The 19,250-nt window shown below is 47.1% G+C and overlaps 1 protein-coding gene across 1 annotated transcript in view; it reads left to right on the top strand.

Annotated features, from left to right (window-relative positions):
* Positions 1-227: 227 nt before the first annotated feature.
* The window catches only part of LOC110503130 (protein TANC2), a 173,565-nt gene continuing 154,542 nt past the window's right edge, over positions 228-19,250 (top strand). The window contains exon 1 of the mRNA XM_090217504.1: positions 228-893. The gene's annotated coding sequence lies outside the window, so the exon portion shown is untranslated. The remainder of the gene's footprint in view (positions 894-19,250) is intronic.

Below are 19,250 nucleotides of genomic sequence, written 5' to 3'. Positions count from 1 at the left end.
CTTGGGTCCAAGAGGTGATTGAGTAACATATTCATAAAGAGACCCTGTCTCCCCCCAGATGATTCTGCCTTAGTTTTTACCCAGATATGTCCTCAAAGCTTCTCACCACTGTGAACTGTGAAACAGTGCCACTTAAATACGACCCTCCCTCCCTTCCTGCTCTTTTATTCCATGTTTTCCATACTCCCTCCTTCCCTCCCTCTTACATACCCTCCTCCTCCCTCTCTGTCCTCACCGGTGGTTGCCATAACAACAGCAGCACTGCGCCATTCATCTGCTGGTGTACAGAGGAGTCCTGGGCTCCCTGCTCCTGTGGAACTAGCAGTGCCTCTCACATCTATACATAACACTGCTCGCTAAGCGCCGGTCACGGACACGAATGAGCTCGCAATCCATCTATTGGCCCGCATTTTCCTCTGCTGCTTAGGAAAGGTCTTCTTTTTTTGGAAGGAGAAAGCTGGCCGACTGTCCAAGGATGAGTGAAGATATCAGAGAGAATGTAATCTTGGTGTCCCTCTCTCTCTCTCCCTAGTGACACAGTGACTGCTGCCTGGGTGCCTTCTTCGTCCTCCTACTCCTCTCGCTTTTCTTGTCACCCTGCCATATCTGCTTCCTGCAACCCATATAATTTTCCGTGGCTGAATCGAGCTGACTGAACGGCGTCAGCATCACTGAGACCTGTAGAGGATTACTTTGAAAGAAGAGAGGAGAGGAGGAGAGTCGTTATTATTTTTCCTCCTCTGCTTGATTTGCTGTGCCGCTTGCTGTGTGGGTACCAACCAAGGGGTCATCATCAGGGAGTAAGGTCTGTTTGTGTCACTGGACGGAGAAGGAGGGGAACTGGTGCCATAATTCCAGCCTTCCACAATCATGCAGGATCTGACTTGAGAATGGTGAGCCACCTCCAATTAGGGATGGGCACGGTTATTAAAATATCTGAACGGATGTTAGTATCTGATCACTTGTGTGAGAGTTCATTTTTGTAGAGATTTAGTTTTAGGCCTTTAATTTATCCATGTGAAATTGTTACATACACAAGGATATACCATACCACCTCTGCTGTAATTTACCTGGTGTGTTCCAGGCCTGGCCCAGGTTAACAGCCTCTCTGGGGGGTCAGTGTGGAGGAGTGGAGTGGATGTATTCGTCATAGGCTTGAATGCTATTGCTGGTACAGCAAGCTGGGCTTATAAGGAGAGAGAAGAGGTAGGCTAAGGTCTGCTGTAATGAGAAATTTAGGCTCAGTAACTGTAGTAACTGGCTACAGCGTGGGGAGTAGTAACTGGCTACTGATGGGTGACTGTAACACTAACTGGCTACTGGTGGGTGACTATACCAGTAACTGGCTAATGATGGGTGACTGTAGCAGTAACTGGCTCCTGGTGGGTGACTGTAGTAGTAACTGGCTACTGGTGGGTGACTGTAGCAGTAACTGGCTACTGGTGGGTGACTGTAGTAGTAACTGGCTACTGGTGGGTGACTGTAGTAGTAACTGGCTAGTGGTGGGTGACTGTAGTAGTAACTGGCTACTGGTGGGTGACTATACCACTAACTGACTACTGGTGGGTGACTGTAGTAGTAACTGGCTACCTGGTGGGTGACTGTAGCAATAACTGGCTACCTGGTGGGTGCCTGTAGCAGTAACTGGCTACTGGTGGGTGACTGTAGCAGTAACTGGCAACTGGTGGGTGACTGTAGTAGTAACTGGCTAGTGGTGGGTGACTGTAGTAGTAACTGGCTACTGGTGGGTGACTATACCACTAACTGACTACTGGTGGGTGACTGTAGTAGTAACTGGCTACCTGGTGGGTGACTGTAGCAATAACTGGCTACCTGGTGGGTGCCTGTAGCAGTAACTGGCTACTGGTGGGTGACTGTAGTAGTAACTGGCAACTGGTGGGTGACTGTAGTAGTAACTGGCTAGTGGTGGGTGACTGTAGTAGTAACTGGCTACTGGTGGGTGACTATACCACTAACTGACTACTGGTGGGTGACTGTAGTAGTAACTGGCTACCTGGTGGGTGACTGTAGCAATAACTGGCTACCTGGTGGGTGCCTGTAGCAGTAACTGGCTACTGGTGGGTGACTGTAGCAGTAACTGGCAACTGGTGGGTGACTGTAGTATTAACTGGCTACTGGTGGGTGACTGTAGCAGTAAGTGGCTACTGGTGGGTGACTGTAGTAGTAACTGGCTAGTGGTGGGTGACTGTACTAGTAACTGGCTACTGGTGGGTGACTGTAGTAGTAACTGGCTACTGGTGGGTGACTGTAGTAGTAACTGGCTAGTGGTGGGTGACTGTAAAAGTAACTGGCTAGTGGTGGGTGACTGTAGCAGTAACTGGCTAGTGGTGGGTGACTGTAGTAGTAACTGGCTACTTGTGGGTGACTGTAGTAGTAACTGACTACTGGTAGGTGGCTGTAGTAGTAACTGGCTAGTGGTGGGTGACTGTAGTAGTAACTGGCTAGTGGTGGGTGACTGTAGCAGTTTACTGGCTACAGGTGGGTGACTGTAGCAGTAACTGGCTACTTGTTGGTGACTTTAGCACTAACTGACTACTGGCGGGTGGCTGTAGTAGTAACTGGCTACTGGTGGGTGGCTGTAGTAGTAACTGGCTACTGGTGGGTGACTGTAGCAGTAAATGGCTACTGGTGGGTGACTGTAGCAGTAACTGGCTACTGGTGGGTGACTGTAGCAGTAACTGGCTACTTGTTGGTGACTTTAGCACTAACTGGCTGCTGGTGGGTGACTGTAGCAGTAACTGGCTACTTGTTGGTGGCTGTAGCAGTAACTGGCTACTGGTGGGTGACTCTAGTAGTAACTGGCTACTGGTTGGTGACTTTAGCACTAACTGACTACTGCCGGGTGGCTGTAGTAGTAACTGGCTACTGGTGGGTGGCTGTATTAGTAACTGGCTACTGGTGGGTGACTGTAGTAGTAACTGGCTAGTGGTGGGTGACTGTAGCAGTAACTGGCAACTGGTGGGTGACTGTAGCAGTAACTGGCTACTTGTTGGTGACTTTAGCACTAACTGGCTACTGGTGGGTGACTGTAGCAGTAACTGGCTACTGGTGGGTGACTGTAGCAGCAACTGGCTACTGGTGGGTGACTGTAGTAGTAACTGGCTACTGGTGGGTGGCTGTAGCAGTAACTGGCTACTGGTGGGTGACTGTAGTAGTAACTGGCTACTGGTGGGTGATGGTAGTAGTAACTGGCTACTGGTGGGTGACTGTAGCAGTAACTGGCTACTGGTGGGTGACTGTAGCACTAACTGACTACTGGTGGGTGACTGTAGTAGTAACTGGCTGCTGGTGGGTGATTGTAGCAGTAACTGGCTACTTGTTGGTGACTTTAGCACTAACTGGCTGCTGGTGGGTGACTGTAGCAGTAACTGGCTATTTGTTGGAGGCTGTAGCAGTAACTGGCTACTGTTGGGTGACTCTAGTAGTAACTGGCTACTGGTTGGTGACTGTAGCACTAACTGACTATTGGTGGGTGGCTGTAGCAGTGTCTGGCTACTGGTGGTTGACTGTAGTAGTAACTGGCTACTGGTGGGTGGCTGTAGTAGTAACTGGCTACTTGTGGGTGACTGTAGTAGTAACTGACTACTGGTGGGTGGCTGTAGTAGTAACTGGCTAGTGGTGGGTGACTGTAGTAGTAACTGGCTAGTGTTGGGTGACTGTAGCAGTTTACTGGCTACAGGTGGGTGGCTGTAGTAGTAACTGGCTACTTGTGGGTGACTGTAGTAGTAACTGACTACTGGTGGGTGGCTGTAGTAGTAACTGGCTAGTGGTGGGTGACTGTAGTAGTAACTGGCTAGTGGTGGGTGACTCTAGCAGTTTACTGGCTACAGGTGGGTGACTGTAGCAGTAACTGGCTACTTGTTGGTGACTTTAGCACTAACTGACTACTGGCGGGTGGCTGTAGTAGTAACTGGCTACTGGTGGGTGGCTGTAGTAGTAACTGGCTACTGGTGGGTGACTGTAGCAGTAACTGGCTACTGGTGGGTGACTGTAGCAGTAACTGGCTACTGGTGGGTGACTGTAGCAGTAACTGGCTACTTGTTGGTGACTTTAGCACTAACTGGCTGCTGGTGGGTGACTGTAGCAGTAACTGGCTACTTGTTAGTGACTTTAGCACTAACTGGCTGCTGGTGGGTGACTGTAGCAGTAACTGGCTACTTGTTGGTGGCTGTAGCAGTAACTGGCTACTGGTGGGTGACTCTAGTAGTAACTGGCTACTGGTTGGTGACTTTAGCACTAACTGACTACTGGCGGGTGGCTGTAGTAGTAACTGGCTACTGGTGGGTGGCTGTAGTAGCAACTGGCTACTGGTGGGTGACTGTAGTTGTAACTGGCTAGTGGTGGGTGACTGTAGCAGTAACTGGCTACTGGTGGGTGACTGTAGCAGTAACTGGCTACTTGTTGGTGACTTTAGCACTAACTGGCTACTGGTGGGTGACTGTAGCAGTAACTGGCTACTGGTGGGTGACTGTAGCAGCAACTGGCTACTGGTGGGTGACTGTAGCAGTAACTGGCTACTGGTGGGTGGCTGTAGCAGTAACTGGCTACTGGTGGGTGGCTGTAGCAGTAACTGGCTACTGGTGGGTGACTGTAGTAGTAACTGGCTACTGGTGGGTGATGGTAGTAGTAACTGGCTACTGGTGGGTGACTGTAGCAGTAACTGGCAACTGGTGGGTGGCTGTAGCAGTAACTGGCTACTGGTGGGTGACTGTAGTAGTAACTGGCTACTGGTGGGTGATGGTAGTAGTAACTGGCTACTGGTGGGTGACTGTAGCAGTAACTGGCTACTGCTGGGTGACTGTAGCACTAACTGACTACTGGTGGGTGACTGTAGTAGTAACTGGCTGCTGGTGGGTGATTGTAGCAGTGACTGGCTACTTGTTGGTGACTTTAGCACTAACTGGCTGCTGGTGGGTGAATGTAGCAGTAACTGGCTATTTGTTGGAGGCTGTAGCAGTAACTGGCTACTGTTGGGTGACTCTAGTAGTAACTGGCTACTGGTTGGTGACTGTAGCACTAACTGACTATTGGTGGGTGGCTGTAGCAGTGTCTGGCTACTGGTGGTTGACTGTAGTAGTAACTGGCTACTGGTGGGTGGCTGTAGTAGTAACTGGCTACTGGTGGGTGACGGGAGTAGTAACTTGCTACTAGTGAGTGACTGTAGCAGTAACTGGCTACTTGTGGGTGACTGTAGCAGTATCTGGCTACTGGTTGGTGACTTTAGCACTAACTGACTACTGGTGGGTGGTTGTAGTAGTAACTGGCTACTGGTGGGTGACTGTAGCAGTAACTGGCTACTGGTGGGTGACTTTAGCACTAACTGACTACTCTTAGGTAGTTGTAGCAGTCAATTGCTACTGGTGGGTGACTGTAGCAGTTACTGGCTACTGGTGGGTGACTGTAGCAGTAACTGGCTACTGTTGGGTGACTGTAGCAGCAACTGGCTACTGGTGGGTGACTGTAGTAGTAACTGGCTACTGGTGGGTGGCTGTAGCAGTAACTGGCTACTGGTGGGTGACTGTAGTAGTAACTGGCTACTGGTGGGTGACTGTAGCAGTAACTGGCTACTGGTGGGTGACTGTAGCACTAACTGACTACTGGTGGGTGACTGTAGTAGTAACTGGCTGCTGGTGGGTGATTGTAGCAGTAACTGGCTACTTGTTGGTGACTTTAGCACTAACTGGCTGCTGGTGGGTGACTGTAGCAGTAACTGGCTATTTGTTGGAGGCTGTAGCAGTAACTGGCTACTGTTGGGTGACTCTAGTAGTAACTGGCTACTGGTTGGTGACTGTAGCACTAACTGACTATTGGTGGGTGGCTGTAGCAGTGTCTGGCTACTGGTGGTTGACGTTAGTAGTAACTGGCTACTGGTGGGTGGCTGTAGTAGTAACTGGCTACTTGTGGGTGACTGTAGTAGTAACTGACTACTGGTGGGTGGCTGTAGTAGTAACTGGCTAGTGGTGGGTGACTGTAGTAGTAACTGGCTAGTGGTGGGTGACTGTAGCAGTTTACTGGCTACAGGTGGGTGACTGTAGCAGTAACTGGCTACTTGTTGGTGACTTTAGCACTAACTGACTACTGGCGGGTGGCTGTAGTAGTAACTGGCTACTGGTGGGTGGCTGTAGTAGTAACTGGCTACTGGTGGGTGACTGTAGCAGTAACTGGCTACTGGTGGGTGACTGTAGCAGTAACTGGCTACTGGTGGGTGACTGTAGCAGTAACTGGCTACTTGTTGGTGACTTTAGCACTAACTGGCTACTGGTGGGTGACTGTAGCAGTAACTGGCTACTGGTGGGTGACTGTAGCAGCAACTGGCTACTGGTGGGTGACTGTAGCAGCAACTGGCTACTGGTGGGTGTCTGTAGCAGTAACTGGCTACTGGTGGGTGGCTGTAGCAGTAACTGGCTACTGGTGGGTGACTGTAGTAGTAACTGGCTACTGGTGGGTGATGGTAGTAGTAACTGGCTACTGGTGGGTGACTGTAGCAGTAACTGGCTACTGGTGCGTGACTGTAGCAGTAACTGGCAACTGGTGGGTGGCTGTAGCAGTAACTGGCTACTGGTGGGTGACTGTAGTAGTAACTGGCTACTGGTGGGTGATGGTAGTAGTAACTGGCTACTGGTGGGTGACTGTAGCAGTAACTGGCTACTGGTGGGTGACTGTAGCACTAACTGACTACTGGTGGGTGACTGTAGTAGTAACTGGCTGCTGGTGGGTGATTGTAGCAGTAACTGGCTACTTGTTGGTGACTTTAGCACTAACTGGCTGCTGGTGGGTGACTGTAGCAGTAACTGGCTATTTGTTGGAGGCTGTAGCAGTAACTGGCTACTGTTGGGTGACTCTAGTAGTAACTGGCTACTGGTTGGTGACTGTAGCACTAACTGACTATTGGTGGGTGGCTGTAGCAGTGTCTGGCTACTGGTGGTTGACTGTAGTAGTAACTGGCTACTGGTGGGTGGCTGTAGTAGTAACTGGCTACTGGTGGGTGACGGGAGTAGTAACTTGCTACTAGTGAGTGACTGTAGCAGTAACTGGCTACTTGTGGGTGACTGTAGCAGTAACTGGCTACTGGTTGGTGACTTTAGCACTAACTGACTACTGGTTTGTGACTGTAGTAGTAACTGGCTACTGGTGGGTGACTGTAGTTGTAACTGGCTACCTGGTGGGTGACTGTAGTAGTAACTGGCTACTGGTGGGTGACTGTAGTAGTAACTGGCTACTGGTGGGTGACTGTAGCAGTAACTGGCTACCTGGTGGGTGACTGTAGTAGTAACTGGCTACAGGTGGGTGGTTGTACCAGTAACTGGCTACTGGTGGGTGACTGTAGTAGTTACTGGCTACTGGTGGGTGACTATAGCAGTAACTGGTTACCTGGTGGGTGACTGTAGCAGTAACTGGCTACTGGTGGGTGACTATAGCACTAACTGACTACTGGTGGGTGACTGTAGTAGTAACTGGCTATTGGTGGGTGACTGTAGCAGCAACTGGCTACTGTTGGGTGACTGTAGCAGCAACTGGCTACTGGTGGGTGTCTGTAGCAGTAACTGGCTACTGGTGGGTGACTGTAGTAGTAACTGGCTACTGGTGGGTGACGGTAGTAGTAACTGGCTGCTGGTGGGTGACTGTAGCAGTAACTGGCTACTTGTTGGTGACTTTAGCACTAACTGGCTGCTGGTGGGTGACTCTAGTAGTAACTGGCTACTGGTTGGTGGCTTTAGCACTAACTGACTATTGGTGGGTGGCTGTAGCAGTGTCTGGCTACTGGTGGTTGACTGTAGTAGTAACTGGCTACTGGTGGGTGGCTGTAGTAGTAACTGGCTACTGGTGGGTGACTGTAGTATTAACTGGCTACTGGTGGGTGACGGGAGTAGTAACTGGCTACTGGTGGGTGACTGTAGCAGTAACTGGCTACTTGTGGGTGACTGTAGCAGTAACTGGCTACTGGTTGGTGACTTTAGTATTAACTGACTACTGGTGGGTGGTTGTAGTAGTAACTGGCTACTGGTGGGTGACTGTAGCAGTAACTGGCTACTGGTGGGTGACTGTAGCAGTAACTGACTACTCTTAGGTAGTTGTAGCAGTCACTTGCTACTGGTGGGTGACTGTAGCAGTAACTGGCTACTGGTGGGTGACTGTAGCACTAACTGACTACTGGTGAGTGACTGTTTTAGTAACTGGCTACTGGTGGGTGACTGTAGTAGTAACTGGCTACCTGGTGGGTGACTGTAGTAGTAACTGGATACTGGTGGGTGACTGTAGTAGTAACTGGCTACTGGTGGGTGACTGTAGCAGTAACTGGCTACCTGGTGGGTGACTGTAGTAGTAACTGGCTACAGGTGGTTGGTTGTACCAGTAACTGGCTACTGGTGGGTGACTGTAGTAGTAACTGGATACTGGTGGGTGACTGTAGTAGTAACTGGCTACTGGTGGGTGACTGTAGCAGTAACTGGCTACCTGGTTGGTGACTGTAGTAGCAACTGGCTACTGGTGGGTGACTGTAGCAGTAACTGACTACTGGTGAGTGACTGTTTTAGTAACTGGCTACTGGTGGGTGACTGTAGTAGTAACTGGCTACCTGGTGGGTGACTGTAGTAGTAACTGGATACTGGTGGGTGACTGTAGTAGTAACTGGCTACTGGTGGGTGACTGTAGCAGTAACTGGCTACCTGGTGGGTGACTGTAGTAGTAACTGGCTACAGGTGGTTGGTTGTACCAGTAACTGGCTACTGGTGGGTGACTGTAGTAGTAACTGGATACTGTTGGGTGACTATAGCAGTAACTGGCTACTGGTGGGTGACTGTAGTAGTAACTGGCTACTGGTGGGTGACTGTAGCAGTAACTGGCTACCTGGTTGGTGACTGTAGTAGCAACTGGCTACTGGTGGGTGACTGTAGCAGTAACTGGCTACCTGGTGGGTGACTGTAGCAGTAACTGGCTACTGGTGGGTGGCTTCTGGTCCTCCCTTACTTCTAACTGTGTGTGTGCATCCGTTTGTTATGTCCATATATATGTGTTTAAATTACTGTGTGAACAGGTGGAAATGGTATGTTATGTATCTGAATTTGAGAGACGTCATGTCTTCCTTTCCGCTACCGTCTCCATAGCTCCATCAGAGCCGCCTGCATTCCCCTCTCTCTCTCTCTCTCTCTCTCTCTCCGGGGTTAGCTTGCTAGCTGGTGTGAACAGCTGAACAGAACAGAATGTCCCAATAAGAAAGATGTCTGCTGCATAGTCCTTCATCAGTAGCTGCTGGTGGTGTCAGGTGAAAGAAGGTGTTCGATGAGGAGAAGAACACACACACACACACACACCATCGACAGACAGATTCCACAGGAGTTCGCTGCTATCGTCACCTACTGCAGAGAGCTGTGATGAGCCTCCTTGTTGTCTGTCAGTCTCAGTCAGGATTTTAGCATTAAACAACCACACTCGGTCTCTCGTGACAGACTTCCTGTTTTAGACACAAACGATTGGTGTGTGTGTGTGTCCTTCTCCTCATCGAACACCTTCCTTCGTGCGTGCGTGCGTGTGTGTGTGTGTGTGTGTGTGTGTGTGTGTGTGTGCATGATGACATGATTCCATCACAGGGCTTAATGAGGACCTGTATACATTCACCTGTTGATGGATGTGAATCTGTCTAAAGGCTTTACCCCTGTTGAGCTGAAGATCATGTATAGAAGGGATTGACAAATGCAGATAGGATTCATCTACCGGTACAATCACCTTTAGAGCATTGCCTAAGAAATAATGGAACATTAAAGTGTATGGAAGTAGCATGTACCGTTAATTGATTTTCTACATCAGTGCTGATAGACATAGACTACAGCTAGCTACACCCACATTCAAATGGAGAACGTTGCACATTAGTAATAATAGTCTGTCCAAATGAATTTAAAGTTAATTTGGTTATCAAAGGATAACCAGTAGAGCATAAAGTGTATTCTATTCTCTTCACTAAGTAAGAGCCTCTGGGTTGGTTCCTACATGCTGGAGCTTCGTACAGACCCTTTTCACCACTCAATTCTTATCAGAAAACCAGCCAGCTTCCCACTGAGAGAGAGACTGGTTATGTCGCAAATGGCACCCTACCAATGTAGTGCACTACTTTTGACAAGGGCCGATAGGGCTCTGGTCAAAAGTAGTGCACAATTTAGGGAATAAGGTACCATTTGGGGCATAGACACTGTCTCCTTAGAAAAGTGGGAACAGTCTGTACTCTGTGTGGTGTGACACCCCAGCAATAAATCAAACATTGACAAAACCACTCTCCTGTAGAAACCCTCACATTGTCTCTCAGAGCGAAAGGTTACAACTGGAATCTCATTATCTTTGCTGTCTGGCTAGCTGGTGGAGTAGTGGAGAGGTGGAGGCTGTTGAAAAGTACTTAGAGCCCATCAAGTCATCCCATCATCTCAGTGTCACCGCGGCAACACAACTCATCCACAATTTTGTTGCCATAATTAACCCTTCACTATGAGTTAATGCAGGTAAAAGGGATAGTTCACCCAAATTACAAAAGTACATGTTGGTTTCCTTACACTGTAAGCAGTCTATGGACAAGGTGTGTCAGCAAGCTTCGGTTTAGTTTCCTTGACACTTTGTCCACATGCTAACATTTTAGCATTTGTGGCACAAATCCCATTCAGGACATGGTACCAATATTAGCATTTTTCGCACATCATGTTCAAATCATCTATCTATAAGTGACTTTGTTGAACTTCACAATACATTTTGGATTATTTTTGATGATTTGGAAATGATGAGTGAAAAATACAAATGTTGGTCCAATGACTATTGGTCCAATTTTATGGAATTGAGTTTCGTTTTGTTAAGACCCTCCAGGAACGGACTTGTCCAGAGCAGATTGTGGATAAATACTTTTTTGTTCTTTCTATCTGTAAAATTCTAAATTGACAACATACAGTATCAACAATTCCCTCTGGGCAAGTTTGAAGAAAATCCACTTAAATCCACTTCAATCAGATCAGTGGTCACCAACCTTTTCTGAGTAATGATCACTTTTTGAGACAAAATGCAAGCCGACCTCTACCGCTCAGATTTTGTTGTTGTTCAAACATGACTTAAAAAGCATAAACCTATGCAACATTAACCAATTAAAAACAGTTCTGTAGCAATAAGGTGTTTGCAGTAGGCTATAGGCCCAATACATTATTACTGCACATTGGCTATGCTTGAATTGACCTGCCAATGTTGTTTTCCTCAGACCATTTTGAAATGATATTTGTAAAGAAAATGTGGTATATGATCACACTGGTAATAGATCATTTGACTGAGCATAATAATGAGTTGTTTTTTTACTGGACTGATGAACTTCACCTGATTGTCAGTCTGAGGGTAGAGAGGTAGTGAGCAGCAATAAGGCTGCCTGTCACCCAACTCACCATCCACCTGCTCTCCCTCCCTCCACTGAGAAAAGGGGACACAGTATTCCAGCTGATGGGGAAACTCAAGTCACACTGCATTATGTCTGCCTCATGCACCAATTCATGTCGTTACTCCTATGACCAGAGAAAATGAGATATTCTTAGATATTAAAAAAGACACAAGCCGCTAATAATAACAACACAAGTTTATCGGAAGACTTTGCTGTAGTCATTCATTACAGCTGTAATGCTGGTTGTAGAGATCCCCCGGTTGGTGACCGCTGGTGTAGATGAAGGGGAGGAGCTGTAGTCATTCATTACAGCTGTAATGCTGCGTGTAGAGATCCCCCAGTTGGTGACCGCTGGTGTAGATGAAGGGGAGGAGCTGTAGTCATTCATTACAGCTGTAATGCTGGGTGTAGAGATCCCCCAGTTGGTGACCGCTGGTGTAGATGAAGGGGAGGAGCTGTAGTCATTCATTACAGCTGTAATGCTGGTTGTAGAGATCCCCCGGTTGGTGACCGCTGGTGTAGATGAAGGGGAGGAGCTGTAGTCATTCATTACAGCTGTAATGCTGCGTGTAGAGATCCCCCAGTTGGTGACCGCTGGTGTAGATGAAGGGGAGGAGCTGTAGTCATTCATTACAGCTGTAATGCTGGTTGTAGAGATCCCCCGGTTGGTGACCGCTGGTGTAGATGAAGGGGAGGAGCTGTAGTCATTCATTACAGCTGTAATGCTGCGTGTAGAGATCCCCCAGTTGGTGACCGCTGGTGTAGATGAAGGGGAGGAGCTGTAGTCATTCATTACAGCTGTAATGCTGGGTGTAGAGATCCCCCAGTTGGTGACCGCTGGTGTAGATGAAGGGGAGGAGCTGTAGTCATTCATTACAGCTGTAATGCTGGTTGTAGAGATCCCCCGGTTGGTGACCGCTGGTGTAGATGAAGGGGAGGAGCTGTAGTCATTCATTACAGCTGTAATGCTGCGTGTAGAGATCCCCCAGTTGGTGACCGCTGGTGTAGATGAAGGGGAGGAGCTGTAGTCATTCATTACAGCTGTAAAGCTGGTTGTAGAGATTCCACGGTTGGTGACCGCTGGTGTAGATGAAGGGGAGGAGCTGTCGTCATTCATTACAGCTGTAATGCTGCGTGTAGAGATCCCCCGGTTGGTGACCGCTGGTGTAGATGAAGGGGAGGAGCTGTAGTCATTCATTACAGCTGTAATGCTGGTTGTAGAGATTCCACGGTTGGTGACCGCTGGTGTAGATGAAGGGGAGGGGACAGGTTAAAGAAGGATTTTTAAGCCTTGAGACAATTGAGGTGGAAGGTGTTCTTAATGTTTTGTGCACTCTGTATACAATCTTAAGCACACAACATTTGGTGAATGTAGATGCTTCTGAAGCTGAGGAAAGTGTGTTGGCATGTGGGAAAAGTCTGTGGCTTCTGCAGTTAAAGACAAATACACTGAAATTAGACTAACACCAAATGCCTATTTAGACCCAATCACAGTCTCTTCAAAGTAAGTAACTAAATATAGTCCAGTTTGTACCATTCTCTATGAAATGGCCTTTTAAATGATGTGTAATGCAATTTAGTGAGCTTTGAAATTGTTGATGTATGTCAATTTTAATGTGGTTACAATTCATAAAAAAATTTATGACGGTTGCATGGTAAACTACAACAAATCTATATATGTATTTGACATTTGTATGTTTATTTTTTTAAATACTAATATAAATGGACCAAAATACCAACAATCTCAAAATTGATAGGTCGATGCAACATTTTTATTTCAGCCTGTGGTGCTTGGCCTTAATGTAGATTGGAAAGTAAATTAATGTATTGTAAAAATGTACATTTTTTGTGCCTTTAGTAGGAGTTAAATTGGAAAGTAAAATAATTTATTGGGAATGACTGTTGTTCCATTGGGTTCACACAGGGTGATTTAACAGTGCAAGACTTGTGAAGAAGCAGCTATAGATTTGGAATGAGTCAATTTAACCCGTTAGTAGGAGTCGGTATATGTTGGAAACTAAGTGAATTTATTGTCAATATCTATAACTTTTTTGTTCATTTGGGTTTTCCATTGGGTTCTTATACAGTGGAAGTCTGCGTCCCAAATTGCACCCCATTTCCTATACAGTGCACTTTTTTGACCAGGGCCCATATCAGTGCACTATATAGGGAATTGGGTGCCATTTGGGACGTACACCAAGACTGTTCTAGAATAAGCTGCATTAATGTAAGAATGAGAAACCCGCAGTGTGCTATTAATAGGCCTGATAATGATTTGCTTACAAAACAAAGCAGTGGGATTACCATGTGTTACGTACCCTGACTACCCCACCACTCATCTGCTAATGATGATGCTACCAAGCTCAGCAAATCAGGTGTCTGTATATCTGTCTGTGTGTGCATGCGTGCACGTGTGTGTGTGACAGTGGTTATGTTGAGCCATATATGTTAGTGTTTTAGGATTCAGTTCACCACACTAGTGTTTTCAATGGGTGATACTAGTGCTATAACTGTAATTAGGTGAATGGATGGCCTCCATTAAATTAAGCATTGCTCTTCTCTCTATTCTCATCCTCTTTACAGGAAAATTGCAGCATTTAAAGCATTTTCACTCTGTTTCTCCTCTCCTCTGTTGAGCTCCAATCACCTCCACTCTGTTTCTCCTCTCCCCTGTTGAGCTCCAATCACCTCCACTCTGTTTCTCCTCTCCCCTGTTGAGCTCCAATCACCTCCACTCTGTTTCTCCTCTCCCTGTTGAGCTCCAATCACCTCCACTCTGTTTCTCCTCTCCCCGTTGAGCTCCAATCACCTCCACTCTGTTTCTCCTCTCCCCGTTGAGCTCCAATCACCTCCACTCTGTTTCTCCTCTCCCCTGTTGAGCTCCAATCACCTCCACTCTGTTTCTCCTCTCCCCGTTGAGCTCCAATCACCTCCACTCTGTTTCTCCTCTCCCCGTTGAGCTCCAATCACCTCCACTCTGTTTCTCCTCTCCTCTGTTGAGCTGTAATCACTTCCACTCTGTTTCTCCTCTCCCCTGTTGAGCTCCAATCACTTCCACTCTGTTTCTCCTCTACCCTGTTGAGCTCCAATCACATCCACTCTGTTTCTCCTCTCCCCTGTTGAGCTCCAATCACCTCCACTCTGTTTCCCTCTCCTCTGTTGAGCTCCAATCACCTCCACTCTGTTTCTCCTCTCCCCTGTTCAGCTCCAATCACCTCCATTCTGTTTCCCCTCTCCCCTGTTGAGCTCCAATCACCTCCACTCTGTTTCCCCTCTCCTCTGTTGAGCTCCAATCACCTCCACTCTGTTTCTCCTCTCCCCGTTGAGCTCAAATCACCTCCACTCTGTTTCTCCTCTCCCCTGTTGAGCTCGAATCACCTCCACTCTGTTTCTCCTCTCCTCTGTTGAACTTCAATCACCTACACTCTGTTTCCCCTCTCCTCTGTTGAGCTCCAATCACCTCCACTCTGTTTCTCCTCTCCCCTGTTGAGCTCCAATCACCTCCACTCTGTTTCTCCTCTCCCCGTTGAGCTCCAATCACCTCCACTCTGTTTCTCCTCTCCCCGTTGAGCTCCAATCACCTCCACTCTGTTTCTCCACTCTGTTTCTCCTCTCCCCATTGAGCTCCAATCACCTCCACTCTGTTTCTCCACTCTGTTTCTCCTCTCCCCTTTGGGCTCCAATCACCTCCACTCTGTTTCTCCACTCTGTTTCTCCTCTCCCCGTTGAGCTCCAATCACCTCCACTCTGTTTCTCCTCTCCTCTGTTGAGCTCCAATCACCTCCACTCTGTTTCTCCTCTCCCCTGTTGAGCTCCAATCACCTCCACTCTGTTTCTCCTCTCACCTTTTGAGCTCCAATCACCTCCACTCTGTTTCTCCTCTCCCCGTTGAGCTCCAATCACCTCCACTCTGTTTCTCCTCTCCCCGTTGAGCTCCAATCACCTTCACTCTGTTTCTCCTCTCCCCGTTGAGCTCCAATCACCTCCACTCTGTTTCTCCACTCTGTTTCCCCTCTCCCCGTTGAGCTCCAATCACCTCCACTCTGTTTCTCCTCTCCCCTGTTGAGCTCCAATCACCTCCACTCTGTTTCTCCTCTCCCCGTTGAGCTCCAATCACCTCCACTCTGTTTCTCCTCTCCCCGTTGAGCTCCAATCACCTTCACTCTGTTTCTCTTCTCCCCGTTGAGCTCCAATCACCTCCACTCTGTTTCTCCACTCTGTTTCCCCTCTCCCCGTTGAGCTCCAATCACCTCCACTCTGTTTCTCCTCTCCCCTGTTGAGCTCCAATCACCTCCACTCTGTTTCTCCTTTCTCCGTTGAGCTCCAATCACCTCCACTCTGTTTCTCCACTCTTTTTCTCCTCTCCCCGTTGAGCTCCAATCACCTCCACTCTGTTTCTCCTCTCCCCTGTTGAGCTCCAATCACCTCCACTCTGTTTTTCCTTTCCCCGTTGAGCTCCAATCACCTCCACTCTGTTTCTCCACTCTTTTTCTCCTCTCCCCGTTGAGCTCCAATCACCTCAATAACAAGAGAAATCAATAACCAGAGGCCTTAAGGTGAAATGGACGTAAAGTCTCTTTTATGGTTTTAGAAAAGCGCTGTATAAATCCTTGGTATAATTAACCTTCTATTTGACTCAGTGTCAGCCAGGGTATCCATCTACAGCAGGGGTATGAAGATCTCACCCTATGAGGTCCGGAGCCTGCTGGTTTTCTGATCCGTCACTGATTAGAGAGGAAAAATGAAAGAAAGCATTGGAACTGGCTTCACAGTACAGATTTGAATTGAAGGGATCTACAGTATGTGAGGTTATTCACAGTATTGATGAGGATGTTTTCTGTGCTTCTGCTTGCTTTTTGGAGTCTAGGCCGGGTTACTGTAAAGCACTTTGTGAGAAACTGCTAATGTATAAAGGGCTTTATAAATGCATGTACTTGATTGATTGGGGGGGTTAGGGTGGGGGAATAGGTATATACAGTGTGATGTTAGAGGTAGGAGGACCTGCCAAGACCTGCAACCGACCTAGACCATCATGCACTGCTCTGGGCCTATAAATAACCTCACTAGGGGTTAGAACTCAGCTGGGACTGGGGTCAGGGGTTAAGGGTCAAGGCATGTTGACTATTAGAATCTGCTCCATCATCCATCCACATTAGGTCTGAGGCCATTCTACGGTACTTTCACCTCTTAAATACACTGCTTAATCACAGTCACATAACTCTACAATGATGGTGTCATTCTCAAGTCTCTCTCTCTCTTCCTCCACTATGTTTACCTGAAGACTACCTCCTCAATGTGTTACTGGTATGTCATTCTCAGCCTGTTCCAGCTATACACTCACCCTGTCTTCCTCCACTATAGTTATCTGAAGACTGCCTCCTCAATGCAGTATAATCATGTAACTCTATACTGGTGTTGATGTGTAATTCTCAGTTTGTCTCACCCTCTAGTCATTTCCTCCCTTTGTGGTTGTCTGAAGAGCAAGTGGTCCCACATCCACATTGACCATGACTGCTGACAGTGGCAGGTGGCTGGCAGGAAGGCCGGGGGTGGAGGTGAAAGACTATTAGGGTTAAGTTCCTTGCTCAAGGGCACATCAACAGACTTTTCACCTAGTCGGCTCAGGGATTTGAACCAGCAACATTTTGGTTACTGGTCCAATGCTCTTAACCGCTAGGCTACCTGCTGTCAAGTCATGCAGTCCATCCCAAGCGGTACCCTATCCCCTATACACTGAGTGTACAAAACACTAGGAACACCTGCTCTTTCCAGAACATAAACTGACTTGTGTATGTGTGTCATTCAGAGTGTGAATGGGCAAGACAAAATATTTAAGAGCCTTTGAAAGGGTTATGGTAGTAGGTGCCAGGCGTAGCGGTTTGAGAGTGTTAAGAACTGCAATGCTTCTGGGTTTTTCACACGCAACAGTTTCCCGAGTATATCTTGAATGGTCCACCTAAAGGACATCCAACAAACTTGATACAACTGTGGGAAGCATTGAAGTCAACATGGGCCAACGCTTTCGATACCTTGTAGAGTTCATACCCCTATGAATTGAGACTTTTCTGAGGGCAAAAGTGAGTGCAACTCAATATTAGGAAGGCATTCTTCATTTTTTGTTCACTCAGTGTATAGTGCACTTCTTTTGAGCAGGGTATGGCTATGGGATGCATCGATGGAGTGGAAGTCCTTAAGTAATGACTAGTAATGTGGGTGGCAGTTGAATAACCCCAGAAGACTACATCATAGGCCTGTACTGGAATTACTCCTCTCTGGAATCACCAGACTATCATGGACCATATTGACCAAGACTTTTGGCTTTGGAGCCAGATTTTGATTTAAGGGCGCAGCACTGCGGTGACCCGCGGCTTGTGTGTTTGCGTTTGCCGTTTTGTTTTTGATTGTTGATAGTGTTTGTCTTCGTGTTGTTTTATTCTCCTTGTATTTACTGTCTGTATTTATTTTGATGTCTTTTGTCATTTATTTTATTTAACGTTTCTTTAACTAAGCAAGTCAGTATGTTTGATCATACTATATGTGTTATGTACACAGAGACGCAAACAGTATTTCCCCATGGGGATATTAAAGTAATTATCTTACCTTATGTAAGCATTGGTTGGATGTACTGTTGGCTAACCTTACATGACTAATACTAGTATGTAAGCTTTGTATGTAGTCTTGTGAGCCGTACTTGAAGTTTCATGCTAGCTATGTGAGAGTCTTGTAAACCTTACCAAACAGTCCTGTAGCTATAACATTATGCATAATATTGGAGTTGTTTTAAGATGTAATCCTGCTAGCACACAGATTATCTGAGGCACAGAATCAACAGCCCCCCCCCCCCCCCCCCCCCAAACACACACACACACACACACACACACACACTTACTGGAGCAGCTGAGTTAATGGTGCTTGTACGGAGTGTTGTCAGCAGCCTTTGTATTCAGTCTGAGCTGAATGAACACAACACCTTCCAGTGTTTCACACTCTACTAGCCAGTATTGTTTAGACAACCATCTAACCAGACAGGCTTTAAGAGGTACTGTAGAGGTATTGTAGTAATTACTGTAGAGGTATTGTAGTAGCTACTGTAGAGGTACTGTAGTAGTGACTGTAGGGGTATTGTAGTAATTCCTGCAGAGGTACTGTAGTAGTTACTGTAGAGGTACTGTAGTAGTTACTGTAGAGGTAGTGTAGTAGTTACTGTAGAGGTAGTGTAGTAGTGCCTGTAGAGGTACTGTAGTAGTTACTGTAGAGGTACTGTAGTAGTGACTGTAGAGGTACTGTAGTAGTGACTGTAGAGGTACTGTAGTAGTGACTGTAGAGGTACTGTAGTAGTGACTGTAGAGGTACTGTAGTAGTTACTGTAGAGGTAGTGTAGTAGTTACTGTAGAGGTACTTTAGTAGTGACTGTAGAGGTACTGTAGTAGTTACTGTAGAGGTAGTGTAGTAGTTACTGTAGAGGTACTGTAGTAGTTACTGTAGAGGTACTGTAGTAGTTACTGTAGAGGTACTGTAGTAGTGATTGTAGAGGTACTGTAGTAGTTACTGTAGAGGTAGTGTAGTAGTTACTGTAGAGGTACTGTAGTAGTGATTGTAGAGGTACTGTAGTAGTTACTGTAGAGGTACTGTAGTAGTGATTGTAGAGGTACTGTAGTAGTTACTGTACAGGTACTGTAGTAGTTACTGTAGAGGTACTGTAGAGGTACTGTAGTAGTTACTGTAGAGGTAGTGTAGTAGTTACTGTAGAGGTACTGTAGTAGTGATTGTAGAGGTACTGTAGTAGTTACTGTAGTAGTTACTGTAGAGGTACTGTAGTAGTGATTGTAGAGGT

The sequence above is a fragment of the Oncorhynchus mykiss genome, chromosome 23 (genome assembly GCF_057628025.1).
Source record: "Oncorhynchus mykiss isolate SJ-2025 chromosome 23, ASM5762802v1, whole genome shotgun sequence".
In the NCBI taxonomy this organism is placed as follows: domain Eukaryota; kingdom Metazoa; phylum Chordata; class Actinopteri; order Salmoniformes; family Salmonidae; genus Oncorhynchus; species Oncorhynchus mykiss.
The sequence above is the reverse complement of the archived record's forward strand: the minus strand, read 5'-3'. Positions and strand labels throughout refer to the sequence as shown.